The sequence below is a fragment of the Heteronotia binoei genome, chromosome 16 (assembly GCF_032191835.1).
Source record: "Heteronotia binoei isolate CCM8104 ecotype False Entrance Well chromosome 16, APGP_CSIRO_Hbin_v1, whole genome shotgun sequence".
NCBI classification, from domain to species: Eukaryota; Metazoa; Chordata; class Lepidosauria; order Squamata; family Gekkonidae; genus Heteronotia; species Heteronotia binoei.
The window spans coordinates 41,920,400-41,936,590 of NC_083238.1; positions in this window are offsets into that span (position 1 = coordinate 41,920,400).

The following is a 16,191-nucleotide window of genomic DNA, read 5'->3' on the forward strand; positions in this document are numbered from 1 at the left end:
GTGTTGACCATGTATCTCTATGACTGAGGGTGGGGGGGGGCTGTTCCTCATCGTCAGAGCTTCTACATGGCTTGCAGAAGGTCCCAGGTTCAATCCCCAGCATCTCCAGTTAAAAGGACCAGGCAGTAAGGTCTCCAAATACTAGTCTGCAGGGCTTTTTTGTAGCATATTAGGCCACACACCCCTGATTTAGCCAATCCTCCAAGAGCTAATAGGCCCTGTACTAAGAGCCCTGTAAGCTCTTGGAGGATTGGCTACATAAGAGGGGTGTGGCCTAATATGCAAAGGAGTTCCTGCTACAGAAGGAAGGGAAGGAAAGGTCCCCTGTGCAAGCACCAGTCGTTTCCGACTTTGAAGTGACGTTGCTTTCAAAACGTTTTCACAGCAGACTTTTTTTATGGGGTGGTTTGCCATTGCCTTCCCCAATCATCTACACTTTCCCCCCAAAGCCCTGCTAATCTGACATTCTTTAGCCGCTACACTACACTGGCTCTCCATCATCTAATAAACAGCATCCTTTTAAAACCCTATTAAAGGGGCAGAACATTTTCCCCTCTTCAGGTTATTGGTAAACCTAGCTATCCGCCATCTTCATTGGATGGTGGTGGATCAACAGCACTGCTCATTAGAAGGAAGTCATACGTTCTCTTTTCCCATTTCTCCCACATATATTATGGGCTAACTCCCTCTCTCTCTTCCTTATTAAAACCTGAAATAGCTCCCTGTTGTATATAAAACAGAAAGTGAAAGAGAATATTTGTCTGACAGTTTCCTTTCGCAGCTGAGTGCAAACAGTTAATTAACCAGTTCCCCATGCCTCTGCCTCTGTGAAAGCCCTCAGGTGCTCTTGCCGCTATAAGTTTGTACAGCTGGCGCATTTAAAATCGCAATTACCCGTCCGTTTTGGAAAGTTTGGGAGACTCTAAACAGCTTTAAAGAAGAAATATTAATTAAAACAAGTATGCTTCAAATGCCTTATCGGACTCGGAGGTGCTAATGAACTTAATTATGACAATAATGAGATCTCCATATTTAAGACCATGGATTAGATATCATCAAAGAAGGTGTCTCTGGGTGTCACTTGGTTAAGGTTATTTGGTCTCTTGGTGATGTAAATCTAATTCTAGAGGTTTCTTATTAAGATCAAGTTAAGTGTGGTTATGTACTAGAAGCTCTGGATCTGTTTCCAAACTGCCTAGTCTTCAAAATTAAACCTTTAAAACTAGAAAACATGGCGGGCTTGTCATCCTTCGTTTTCCTCAGCTTCCTTCATAAATATTTTTGTGATGACTGCAATACCACTCGTGGCAATTAAATATTTATTCCCCCTTAAGTGTATACCATATCATGCATTATTTATTGTAGCATATTATACTACATTTCCACTGCCTTCTTTCATAAGTTATTCATACCATATATGGCATATATCATGTGATATATAAAATAAATAACTGCACAAAGGAGGGTATGTGACATTAGCAGGAACAATATCATTACTGTTGAGGATAAGTAGTTGTGCTGTGTGGAAAGGACGGTAGCTCAGTGGTAGAGCATCTACTTGGGAAGCAGAAGGTCCCAGGTTCAATCCCTGGCATCTCCAACTAAAAAGGGTCCAGGCAAATAGGTACGAAAAACCTCAGCTAGAGACCCTGGAGAGCCGCTGCCAGTCTGAGTACACAATACTGACTTTGATGGACCGAGGGTCTGATTCAGTATAAGGCAGCTTCATATGTGTGTCCTCATAGTCAAACACACTGCCGGAGTCACCAACAACTTGTTGGATATGCAAGGCGTTCTGGGAGGGAAAGGGTTAAGATAATTCCCTCCCCTGGGTACACTGGGCAGTTGTCCCCACCCTTTCATCCCTTAGCTGTTGAGCCTCTTTAGCCCTTGTTTGCCTTTTGTTTCCATCTTATATAGGACTTCCTCTCTCTCTTATCTAGTCTTAAAGCTGTAGCAAGTTAACCCTTTTGAAGTTAATTTGTTCACAATAAGTTAAATTATACCTACGTGAATATGTCATGTGAGATGTGCTTCTATTTTTGTAAGTAAAATTTCTTTCTCTTGTTACCCTCGGAGTCAGATCATCTTTGTAATTTGTTTGAACAGCATTTAGTAAAACTTTTATCAAGAACGCTTTCATCAAGAATCTTACAACTCTTGTCACATCATAAAGACATACAGCCTTACAATATTACAAAGAAAAGTCCATCCCAGTGAGCACCCGGATAGAGGCTCATTTTGTCAAAGTCTTCCTCAGGAGTATTCCTATATATTTCAACATTATCAGCCTCTTGTACAATTCAGTGTGTGTGTTGGGAGCAAGGAGCAGGAGGCTGAACTACATGGACCTGATTCAGCATAGCTAGTTAGGGAATTTTTGGAGTAGGACTCCCATTCCCACTGGGTTCAGTAAGGGGTGAAGATGACTGACAAGAACCCCATAATTTGAGAGAGAGACTGAGCAGAGAAACTTGTTCCAAAGTTGAAACCATTTATTAACAATTAAAACCATATTGCATAAGCGTTTAATCATATAGCATTCTAGTATGCAGCATACAGAGTTAATTATGTTAAGCAAATACCCTAATTAAAGTGCACTGTGTAGAAGATGCACCTTTGTTGCTTCTGCCAAAGACCCATGAGGTGTTTGCCCAGAAACAACAAGGAACAAGAACAAAATCACACATGGGCCCTGTTCACACAGCGTGTTGAGTTCATGTTAAACTGACCTGGTTCTGTTCCAAATATCTTTGTTCCGGATATTATCAGACTGCCATACTGCAATTCAAATCACTCTGTGGTGAAACCGTCTTCTGCCATCCACACGACGGCACCATGCAGTTCTTTTTTTCTCCACTATTATGCACATGCACGTATCATGTGCATGCACATGGGTTAAAACATTATGTGGTTATGCGGTTATGCACATATCACTAAGCAGTAAAAAAAAAAAAGGTGACCATAAACCAGATGTCTGAGGCTCCTTTTGCTCTGGGACAGCCTTCAGACATCCAAAAGTTGGTTAATATCACAGCAGAACTATCCAGACGGAGAAAACTACAAGGTGAAACCGGAGAACTCAAAAAACACCGCAAAGGAGCAGGTAACAAAATAATCTGGTTCCGAGAAGGATGGGGGGGGGCTACCACGAGTTAATACCGGGAGGCAGATGTTGCTGTCTGATCAGCCACTTTAAATCCGGAAGGAAACAGCAGCGGCATCTGATTATACTGCACGTCTGAACAGGGCCATGGAGTACTTTTTTCCCATCCATATGAGCTATAGTAACTGTCAGTCAGGTCTGTGATGAGCATCTGACAAAACCCAACCCCCATCATACAGTAAGGCATGAACTTTAACTTACAATACTACGAGGGCAAAAAGGCCTGCCTCTTCAAATAACAATCTGCATCTTATCGGTAGTACTCTCTGTGTCAAGGGCGAACCATGGAGACGCATAGCTATTATGACTTTGAGGATGAAACTAAAAGATGTCAACAATCCTACTAGAGCAGAGTGCACTGACAGAGCAGGCCAGGCTTGAGAGGGAGATGCAAAGCCTTATGGGAAAAGAACCAAACAGAAATGGCTACCAGACAGCAACAGGCACAGTCTCTTTTGAAATTCTGCCACACTTATCTTATATCCCCAGGACTTTTTATGAAAGTACTTACTAGTACCAAATACTGGCACTGTTTTCAGGGCTCACCAAGTCCCAAGAGGGGAACTGGGAGAAATCAACATAACCTTATATATGGTTACTGGCATCTCTCTTTTTATATAAAAAAGCACTACATATTTTTACTTATCTTTTCCCTCTGTAACATTGCCAGTGATAAAACATTAGGAGGGGGAACCTCTAGATGGGTGAAAGACAAAAATGAAGTGAAGGAATTAAAATCAGCACCAAACTGGGCTTCTTCCGCTGAGAACAGACAGGCATTCTGGGGTGGCTTGGAGGCGTCCTGAAGGGGGGAGGCACAAAAAGAGCCATCCCGGCTCCTCCAGATGCTCACCCGCATGCTGCCCCCGTCCCATCCCTAAGGTGGCTGGCTGCCTTCGCACAGGAAGGCGCCCTAGAAGCCAGATTCTTTTTTCTTTCCCTTTGGGGGCAAGCGCTGATACGCACAAGCGCTCCAGCGCTCTGATTGGTTTAAGTAAAAAATACCTGGGAACAGCTTGGGGCGGCTTGGCAGTTCCACACCGCCAAGTCGCCTCACATGCGCCCTTCCCCGGCTAGACGGCAATCCAGCGACTGACAGCCGGCTCAAATATTTGCGACCACTTTCAAAGTGGTAGCTATTTGAGCCAGGTGGAGCAGCTTGAAGGACAGGGTGAGTGCGGGATGGGGACGGCCGGCAGATGTTGCAGTCTGCAGGGTTTGGACAACTTCAGAGGCGTCTCTGAGTCGGCCCAAAGTGCCAGTCTGTTATCAGCCTTCTAGTAGAGATCTTTATTGTTAAACTGGGAGGAGGGAGGACACTGGAAAACAATTCTGAGTGAAATTCTGGGATAAAGGACCACAACAGGTGAAACACAGTCTTTCCTAGTTGGGACATAGCTGGATCTTCTTCACATCATTCCCAGCTAAACCCTGAATTTTGTGTGTGTGTGTGTGTGTTAGTGTTATCTGCTGTTAAGCCACTTCAGACTCATGTTGACGTATGAATTCATGACTTCCCAAATGTCCTATTGTTGAGCGCCTTGCTCACATCTTGCAAACTGAGGGCAATGGCTTCTTGATCAAGTCAATCCATCTCATGTTGGGTCTTCCTCTTATCCTATTGCCTTCAACTTTTCCTAGTAGTAGAAGAAAAGAGACTGGATTTATACCCCATCCTTCACTAGGCGTCTCAGACCAGCTTCCAGTCTCCTTCCACAACAGACACCCTGTGAGGTAGGTGGGGCTGAGAGAGTTCTGAAAGAACTGCTTTTGAAAAAACAGCCCTGAGAGAACTGGGACTGGCCCAAGCTCACCCAGCAGGCTTTATATTGTGGATTTTTGTGTCAAAGATAGGTGTAAATTCAAAAGTATTGTTATATTTTAAAAGTATGTAATTTAAAAGTAATTAAAGAGTATGGTAGCCTATTTACATCACAGTTATGTTGTTTGTTTCTTGTAATGTATCTTCACTGTGATCCCATTATTGATTATTGCTTTTGCTTAGTGTTGGGGAACACTGCAACATGAATAATAGCACAAAGGAACAGAAAATTGTGAATAATTTCAACTTGTTCATTGTCAACCTTAAGGTTAAACCCTCAACTCCCACTCTGCAAATACTTCCCCACCCCCTATGCACATTCTCAGCCTCCTGAGAGTTACACTCCAGAGCATCTTACCTTTTATTAAAGAAACTTAATCAAAAGCAATAACAGCGTCTGGTGGGAGAGTATCATTTTTAATAAAATGCAAAAGAACGTGCCAACAGGTACATACAAAACTTATATAAGCCAATAGCCATCAGGCACTTGGGAAGTTTTTAATAAAGAGTCTCTCGATCTGTAGCATGCAGAAATAAGTTTCCGCAACATTTTCTCTGTTTCGGTCATGCTTTCTTGCATGCGTCTTGGGATAAAGCTTTAGTGGAGAGGAAATGGAGATTTCGCCCTTCCGACTTAACTATGTAGAAATGCCAGAGCTGAGAATTGTAGCTTTTATCATTAATATTCTGAATAGGCTCAACAACAAGATAGCAACACACGGCCAAAATTGCAATCCCGTGAAAGCCCTGAGATTACTTCTCTGGATCTCAGAGTCCACTTAAAAGCAAAGAGGGGAAAATCTATGTCGGGCTAATGAATAAGAAATTATACATATTTGAGCATACATATAGTGTTACGTGCGATGTGACTTCCTTTAAAACATTTCCCTTGTAAGAACAAATTGCAGGATGATTTCAGAAAGCAGTTGCTTTTTCTCAGGGGTGGAATTCTAGCAGGAGCTCCTTTGCATATTAGGCCATACACGCCTGATGTAGCCAATCCTCCAAGAGCTTACAAGGCTCTTTTTTGTAAGCTCTCAGAGGACTGACTATCAGATGTGTGTGACCTAATATGCAAAGGAGCTCCTGCTAGAATTCCACCCCTGCTTTTTCTTAAAATAATGACATTGAATCTAAATTATTATATTAAACTAAGGAGGGTTTCCAGGCAGAACCTGCCAACTGGGTGGGAGAACTGGGAGCAGGACATGGTGGTGGGGCGATATTGTGGACATGTTGATGTAACTTCCATGGGAAACTCTAGGAATCACCAGAAACTCTATGGTAAAACTGTAACGGTGCATGTGACAAGGTTTGTTTGTTTGTTTGTTTGTTTGTTTTAAGAACCAAAGAGTAATAAGGAACTAGCACGGTGTTACAACGCAAGGCCAAGTTATACTGGCTTCAATGGATTTAGAAGGGTATAACTTTGTTTAGAAGAACAGATTTATACCCCGCCCTTCTCTCTGAATCAGAGACTCAGAGCGGCTTACAGTCTCCTATGTCTTCTCCCCCCACAACAGACACCCTGTGAGGTGGGTGGGGCTGAGAGGGCTGCACTATTTAAGGGTTGCACTATGAAGTTTGTGTATCGCTGCCTAGAACACGATCCACAAAAGCTTTGGATTTAATTTAACCTCACTGGAAATCCGCATATAGGGTCTTCCCATTCTTCACTATGAGCAGATGAAGTCTTTGTGGGTTTAATAGCGTATCCACGAGATTTTGGCCTTCAGTGATATTGCAACTGGATACTTGCTGGCTAACCTACATTTATTTACAGTGTTTAAACTCCGCGCTCATCAGCAGGACCCCTGAAGGAAAACCATAAAACAATCAGAATCACATAAAACCAATCAACTGACCAGAGATCAGCAGTCAAATGGTGGGCCAGAATGAAACAAACATGATAGATTTTTTAAAATCAAAATGTATAAGCACATAGCTCAGTAAGACAGAAAGTGGGGAAGACACAAATTAGCTAAAACTCAAGAATACAAAACTCCTCCCCCCCCCCACACACACTCTTTTCTGGATCTTAAGGCACAAGTATACACTTAGCAATCCAAACAGAAGTCATATAATTAAGGAAGTGACAACATTCTACTGCCATCTCATGGCAAAAGCACATGGTAAATTTTGCTCAGATTTATAGCATATTAGGGGGTGGCGTGTTTTGACCTGGATAGCCCTGGCTAGCCTGATCTCATCAGATCTTCACTGCTAAGCAAGGTCAGCCAGGGCTCTCTTTGAGCAGGAACATACAGGAACGCAGTTCTGGCTGGCTTGGTGTCAGGGGTGTGGCCTAATACACAAATAAGTTCCTGCTGGGCTTTTTCAACAAAAAAAATAATAAAATCCCTGGGACTAGCCCTGAAAGGGAGATCTCCAAGAAACATCAGGGTCATGATGAAGAGGCAAATCACCTCTGAATGTTTCTTGCCTTGAAAACCCCATGAGGTTGCCATAAGTCAGCTGTGACTTATGGCACTTCCCACCACCATTTGGAGGGGGGGGGGGTCATAAGTCTGTTTTAGACATCGCTCACAACAGGCGTGACCCCTTTACCAATATTTTATGAGGGTATTAAAATATTTGCATCCTGCCTTGCCTTGTGTCTAAAGGCAGCTAACAAACCACAATTTAAAATATACTGGATTAAAAAATACCCTGCAAGAATTAGATAAATTCTCCCTAAAATATAAAGGTAAAGGTAACCCCCTGTGCAAGCACCAGTTGTTTCCGACTCTGGGGTGACGTTGCATCATGACATTTTCACGGCATTTTTTAACAGGGTAGTTTGGCATTGCCTTCCCCAGTCATCTACACTTGACCCCCAGCAAGCTGGGTACTCATTTTAGCAACCTCGGAAAGACGGAAGGCTGAGTCAACCTGGAGCCGGCTACCTGAACCCAGCTTCCGCCTGGATCAAACTCAGGTCGTGAGCAGAGAGCTCGGACTTCAGTACTACAGCTTTACCACTCTGCGCCATGGGGCTCCTCCCTAAAATGTACCTGCAGTTTATAGCCTTTTTTTAAGGCAAATAAAATGCCCTTCCAGCCGTTCCTAAAACTTTCCGGAGATAGATCAGGGGTTGCCAGCTTCAGGTTGGGAAAAACTTGGAGGTTTGGGAGGTGGGATCTGTGGAGGTCAGGGTTTGGAGAGGGACCTCAGCAAGGAGTAATGGCATAGACTCCATCCAAAGCAGCCATTTTGTCCAGGGCAAATGATTTTGATTGTCTGGAGATCAACTGTAATAGCAGGAGATCTCCAGGTGTCACCTGAAAGTTGACAAGCCTAGAGGGACTTCTTCTCCATATCCTCAAAGAGCCCATTCTGAAGAGTGGGGCTGCAACAGAAAAGACACTGACTCTGGTTGATGTCAGGTGGACTACCCTGCTTGGGGAACAACTAGCAGGTAGCAATCTGAGGATCATAACTGACACCTTCTCTTTCTCTTTCTACTGCCCAGTTTGAACCTCAGGGCTTTTTTGAGCAGGAACAGTCAGGAAAGCAGTTCTGGCTGGCTTGACATCAGAGGGCGTGGCCTAATATGCAAATGAATTCCTGCTGAATTTTCCCTACAAGAAAGCCCTGTGTGAAGCAATGCTGACATCAGGGGGTGTAGCCTAATATGCAAATGAGTTTCGGCTGAGCTTTTTCTACACAAAAAAACCCTGGGAACAGTGCTCCTTTTTGAAAACAGATTCATGCATCAGAAGCCACTGTTTTTCCAGGCATCCCAAAACATCATTGTGTTCCTACAGGTGGACCATTCTCACATGTGTACACATGTCTAGCTGTCTCATCCTGGGCTATTCAGCACTAGATGGCTCACATCTACAGGTTATGAACTGCCTCTCATTAAAGACCACCGAGAAAGTGCCAATTCAGAAGTTCTTTCTGTGAAATAATGGTTCATTTGCACACGTGAGCCAGTGGTTAGTCTGTGTGAATCAGCCTCCTAGATCAGGGATGGCCAACGGTAGCTCTCCAGATGTTTTTTTGCCTACAACTCCCATCAGCCCCAGCCATCAGCCATGCTGGCTGGGGCTGATGGGAGTTGTAGGCAAAAAACATCTGGAGAGCTAGCGTTGGCCACCCCTGCCCTAAATCATGCAGATATGAAAAAAAAAACCAAAGCAACAGTCTTCCCCCCCACACACACACAAAAAAAACAAAGGTGGCTGTCTTTATTTTTGTATGGGGCTTTCCCTGTTGCTGTTGGTCCATCTTCTCACCTCCTCCAGTATAAGACACAAACACCAACTAATGCCACGCTCAGCAGAACCACTGCGACAGCCAAAACAGTTACAGTGTGTCCTGGCCCTCCTTGAGGGAGAATGAAAAGCTTGATGTCTCCCCAGTCTCAGCCCATCTCTTGGACCATTACAGCATGCAGCAATTCATCAGGCATTTGGGTTTCCCTGACATTGAGGAAATATGGAAGAGAGGTCAGGAAGTACTCATAAGAGGCCTTCTAAGGAGTAGGGCTGGCAAGCCCCTGCGCTGGGCAGGGATTCCACCGCTCTGGAGGTTTCCAACCCACCAGCCCACATTGGGCCGGTGGAGAGAACCTCCCCCAACATTGCCAGCGCAATGACATCACCCAGAAGTGATGTCATCATGCTGGTGACACAGTGCACCGGCCACTCTAGGATTTCCAGGAAACCGCTATGGTTTTCCTGGACACTCTAGCAATTTTGGAGGGAAACCTCTATGGTAGAATTTTTACCTCCCAAATTGCTAGAGCATCTGGGAAAACCATTGAGTTTCCCAGGAGATGCCTAGAGCAGCTGGTGCGGTGGCACCGGCATGATGACATCACTTCCAGGTGATGTCATTGTACTGCAAGCAAATTGCGCAAGCAAAAAAAAAATCCCCCACTGGAGTCCACGGGGGACTTGGAAACCCAACTAAGAAGGCCAAGGTGAGCTTCAAGGTGACCAATTGCTAATATTAACTGTATTGGTAATAACCAGGGGTGGGATTCTAGCAGGAGCTCCTTTGTATATTAGGCCACACACCCCTGATGTAGCCAATCCTCCAAGAGCTTACAAGGCTCCTTTTTGTAACCTCTTGGAGGATTGGCTACATCAGGGGTGTGTGGCCTAATATGCATAGGAACTCCTGCTAGAATTCCACCCCTGGTAATAACATCTGCTCCAAGCCCAATAATGACACCTGCTCCAAGCTGAGAAGATGGTAAAAAAGAGAGGAAAAGGCCCTTCAAGATCCCTGGAAAAGTGCAAAAATACCAAGTCAATTCCTTATCAAATCAAGGGAAAAGTGCAAAAATACCAAGCTAGTTCCCAATCAAATTAAGAGAAAATGTTACAAGCCAGGAGACTTTTGGGAAAGCCATGCTATTTTTTTTTTTTCTGAACACTCTCTTGAAAAGTGCAAAAATACCAAGCCAATACCAATCAAATGAAGGGAATTTGCCTAACTGTGACTAAAGCATCCGAAAATTGTAACATCACACTATAAATGGAAAACCAGGGGGAAAAAACAGAATAGCTAATGAAAATTTTCTCATTTCATGTTGGAGTTTTTTGACAGATGATTTTGGACAAACAGTTCTGCCTTTCCAACAAATTAGCCACAGCAAAGGAGGCTGTCGAATAAAGGCACGCAATCTCATTAATGAACCGGGGAATAAATGTACTATTTAATATACATTTGTCTTCTTTTTTTTTTTCTCAAGATGGAGTTATGTTGCATTGTAGGCAAAAATAAAGGAAAGCAATTATTTCACCGGCACAGCTGTGAACTTTCTGAATCCAGAGAGAATGCTGTTGAAAGGCACCCAGAAGGGCAAAGCGGTCTATCAGCAGTCTGTCCGGGAAATCTGTCACTAGAGCCACAGAATTCCCTACCAGCCGCCCAGCCCACTGACAGCGTGGGCTGCCGAGAGAGCAGACAAGGTCAAGAAAGAAACAGCCAACGCAAAACCCAAAACACTGCTAGAAAAAGAAGCGAAACATAGCAACTGTGTTTAAATAACACTCAGGTCATGGTGAAAAGCTGGCGGCGGCTACTAAATGGAAACCGGAGACTGACCGACACTTCAACGAAGCCCGAATCATGTTATAAGCAAGCTATTAACTTGCAATTTTGTGTCTTTGGGACAGGGGCATTATCGATTGTGGTCTGTGATTCTTTTTTCTCCCTAGAGAGTTTTCTTAGGAAGCAATGTGGGAAGAGAAGCCTGGCTGAACTGATAAGATTATGCAAACTGGTAAGATTAGGGGTAGTGGCCTCCGGGTGGTGGCTGGAGGTCTCCTGGGATTACAAGTGATCTCCAGGGAACAGAGGTCAGTTCAGCTAGAGAAAATGGCTGCTTTGGAAGGTGGACTGTATGGCATTATATCTCATTGAATTCTCTCCACTCCAATGCTCCCTCTAAGCTGTGAGAGAAAATTCTGCTTCGTGAACTACTGGCATTAAAGTTGTGAACGAGGGATTTGGCCACTGCATGAATTTGTTTGCTCTGGGGTCATTCTTCCTGAGCTAAGATAAAAAATGTGTGATCCAGAGGCTAAAAATACCCTAGCTCACACCAACTCAGCTTAGAGGGAACACTGCTCCCCTCCCCAAATTCTGCCCTACTCAAGCTCCACCCTCCCAATCTCCAGGTATTTGCCAATCCAGAGCTGACAACCCTACCTAGGATACACGTTAACACCGACTTTCTGCAGGTGCAGCTCTGTCCTCTGTTGAAGAGGTGGTTCTTCTGTTGTGATGAGCACTCCTCTGGAGCTAGGCACTTTCAGCTTATTGCAAGATGTTGGTTTTACATGAATGGCAAGGATAGTGTTGCTAAGTCCCTCGCAACCTCCGGCGGGGGGAAGCTCCCCTGACGTCACTGGCACAATGATATCACCCGGAAGTGAAGTCATAATGCCAGCAATGTTGTGCAGCAGCCACTCTAGGCATTTCCTATTGTACCATGGAGTTTTCCCTCCCAAATGGCTAGAGCTTCCGGGAAAACCATAAGAGTTTTCCCCCAAAACATCTAGAGTGGCCGCTGTGCGATGTCACCAGCATGATGATGTCACTTTTGGGTGATGTCGCGCCAGCGACATCAGGGGAGGTTCCCCCCACCGGCCCAATGTGGGCTGGCGGGTTGGAAACCTCCCAGGTAGGGGAATTCCCGCCCGGACCGGAGACTTGGCAGCCCTAGTCAGGGACGTAGTGCTGAGTGAAATGTGCTTCGCCAAGAAGAACAGTGCTGCAGAAAGTTACAGGATCTAAGCCTTAGAGCAGGGGTGGCCAACGGTAGCTCTCCAGATGTTTTTTGCCTACAACTTCCATCAGCTCCAGCCATTGGCCATGCTGGCTGGGGCTGATGGGAGTTATAGGCAAAAAACATCTGGAGAGCTACCATTGGCCACAACTGCCTTACAGCTTACATTTAACAGTCCTGGCCCACACCTAGTTATCCTCAGGGCTTTTTTTTGTAGCAGGAGCTCCTTTGCATCTTAGCCAAACACCCCTGATGTAGCCAATCCCCCTGAAGCTTCCAGTAGGCCCTCTGCTCTCAGGCTGACTTCCCCCCCCTTCTCTTTTTTTTTTCCATCAGTCACATAGCTAGGAGCTAAAATATCTTTCTCTATCCAGCAATGTAACTTCTTCAATAAATACTTTTTTTGTCCTCTTTAACTGGGTCTGCCCTCGCAGCCTGATTCTTTATGAACAATGCTGCCAGCAGTGCTCAGAGAGTGACTGACCCCCCAGGTCACCCAGCAAGCTTCAGTGGCAGGAGAGGGGGAAAGAAAACTCTTTAGGTTCTAGCTGCTGACTTTAGAAACCCTGAGCAAGAGAATATACCTCCCACGTCTAAATTCAGTGGCAAACATTCTCATCTAGGCTTTGCCACTTAATTGGAAAAGTCAAAATGTCTCCCTCATTTGACTGCTTTATCCCAGTAAACTGCACAAGGTACAGGGGTGGGAAAAGCTGTCTCAGGCAGGGGTTTTGTTTTGTTTTGTTTGCAGCAAGAATTCCTTTGCATATTAGGCTACACCCCCCTGATGTAGCCAATCCTCCAAGAGCTTACAAGGCTCTTCTTACAGGGCATTCTGTAAGCTCCAGGAGAATTGGATACATCGGGGGGGGGGGGGGGGCGCTAATGTGCAAAGGAGTCCCTGCTACAAAAAAAAAGCCCTGTCCATTCCATTGGCTACTTAGGGTTGCCAGCTCTAAGGTAAGAAACACCTGGGGATTTGGGGAGTGAGCCTGAGGAGGGTGGGGTTGGGGAGGGGAAGGACTTCAGTGAGGTACAATGCCATACAGTCCATTTTTCAAAGCAGCCATTTTCTCCAGATGAGCTGATATCAGTCACCTGGAGATGGATTGTAATAGTGGTCTATCCCCAGCTACCACCTGGAAGTGTAGCATCCATTCCGGCAGAGTCCTTCTTCCCTCTACATTGCAGCATATGGTTATGCCAGCTGCAGAGCTGTGCCACACACAAAGATACTAAGGGAGATTTCCTTCCTTCCTTCCTTCCTTCCTTCCTTCCTTCCTTCCTTCCTTCCTTCCTTCCTTCCTTCCTTCCTTCCTTCCTTCCTTCCTTCCTTCCTTCCTTCCTTCCTTCCCTCCCTCCCTCCCTCCCTCCCTCCCTCCCTCCTCTGGCCGACAGATCTTGAGCAACATTCCCTCTAAGCTGTTAGTGTGAGCTAGCTCACAGTTTTTTAGTCTCCAGCTCACACATTTTTGTCTTAGCTCAGGAAAAACGGCCCCGGAGCAAACTAATTTACACAGTAGCTCACAACTTCAATGCCAATAGCTCACCAAGCAGAATTTTCACTCACAAAATTCCGCAGCTTAGAGGGAATATTGGTCTTAGTATCAATCTATCCCGGGAAAGGATGAAAGGAACAATTCAAGCCAGAGAGGACAGGCTGTCTATATTTGAGAAGATATCTTGGCACAAGATGCCCGAGTGTTCATGGCCTAAACAAGGAATTTAACTTTTTTTTCTTTCTTTTTTTTAAAGGGGAGTATTTGCTGGCCTATGAGCCATTAAAGTTTTAGTAACTCAAATATCTAGGGGAGGCCTGTTCTGCTGGCACACAAGTGGCTTGATCCATTTCTCTCCAGCTTCCTTATTCCATGGGCATTATTCAAATAATACATGCTTCACAATTTCTTTGATCCCTGAGCCAAAACCGCAATATCCATCTGAGAATGGTGTACCTGATATACGGCCTTCCGAGATCACAGGTGGCAGTGCATTTAATCTTGTGAGCATAATTGCTCGCCTGTATCTTGGAACTGTAAGGCTAAACAAGTGCTTTCAGATTATAAGAAGCGGTGGGATTCTCCTATGGAGGGGAAACCAAACACGCCTAGCCCAGCAGATGGGACTATTGATATCAATCTACACTACAGAGCAATATGGGAGGTCAGTCTACTCAAAAGCAAGTCCCATTTTATCCAGTGGCCCCAAGAAAGTATGTTCAGGATGACTGCCCAGCAGAAACTTATTTGCATATTAAGCCACACCACCTGACATCACAATTGTTTTGCACAGGATTTTTTTTTTTAGAAAAAGCCCAGCAGGGACTCATTTGCATATTGGGCTGACACCAAGCCAGTCGGATGTGATGTCATCACACAGGGGATACCATGCAGCAATATAGGTATTTTGGGCAAAACTACCATAGAGTTTTGCCTAAGATACTAGTTGCCATGTGGCACTCCCCCCCAGTGTGATGACATCACTTCTATCATGCTGGGAATGTTAGGCCATGTGGTGGGAGCAGAGTTTCTATCCTCTGGCCAGGTAGCTGGTGGTGAATTGGAGGTCACCAATTCAGGGGATCCCCAGCTCCTACCTGAGGGCTGGCTACCTTTTTTGGAGGCCTTGCTCAGATGTAGTGTCAACAGTTTGGAACTCTCTAATCAGAAAGATTCATCTGTCTTCCACTGTCAATGCTTCCACTGTCAAGTGGATGAAGACTTCATTTTGTTTGGCATCCACTCAATAACTCTCAGGAGTGGAATTCTAGCAGGAGCTCCTTTGTGTCATGAGCCCCAGATCCAACACCATCACAAGCGCACCCAGTCCAGTACCGTGCCACCGCCGCCGGAAAAAGACCAGCCCCAAGTCTGAGTGAACCCCCCAACTTGGGGCACCTAGCCAGGTCCCCTGAACCCTACACTACCGGCCAGGGCCTGTTCCGCGTACCGGTCACACTCGGCTTGCTGGACGGGCGCTGGCTGTTCATCTACTCCATGGTCGACTTCGGGGCCGCCCGTTGCTTCGTCAACATGGCCTTTGTTAAACACACCAGATCCCGGTGCAAGACAAAGACACCCTGACCCTGGTCGAGGCCATCGACGGGCGCCTCCTCCACTCTGGTCCGGTGACCGAGGAGACCACCTGGTCACACTCCAGATCGAACACCATCACAAGCAAGTACAATTTGATGTTGCTTGCATGCCCCGCTTTCCCCTCATTCTGGGACTCTCCTGGCTCGTAAAGCACAACCCCCTCAATGGGCTGGGCACAGGAAAAGCTGAGCTTCAAGGACCCTTGTCCTCACCAGGCCTGGTCAGCTACCCTGACCGCCACCGCCCCGGCTGCTGGTCCTCTACTTTTCCCGGCCTACACAGACTTTGCCAATGTCTTTGAGGAAATGGGAGCCGACCAGCTCCCCCTGCACCAGCCTTATGACTGCACCATCAATTTGGTACCAGGATCACTCCTGCCCATGGGGTGGCTCTACCCCATGTCCGAACCGGAGCTAGCAGCCCTGCGGGACTTCCTCTCCCAAAACCTGGAATGGGGTTTCATCCGGTCATCCATGTCCCCATTGTCCGCCCCTGTTCTCTTTGTCAAGAAGGAAGGCGGCGAGCTCCGGCCCTGCAATGACTACTGGGGCCTGAACAAAATCATCTTCTGGGACCGCTACCCTTTGCCACTGATCCCAGAACTACTGGATCGCCTTAAGGGGGCCCAGGTCTATACCAAGCTGGACCTCCGGGATGCGTACAATTTGGTGTGGATCCACGCAGGAGACGAATGGAAGACGGCTTTCGGGACCCGCTATGGCCAGTATGAGTATCTTGTGATGCCCTTCGGCCTGACCAATGCCCCCGCTGTCTTCCAAAGGCTGATGAACGATATCTTCCACGACCTGCTCGACCACTTTGTGATCATTTATTTAGGTTACATTTTAATTTATTCCCA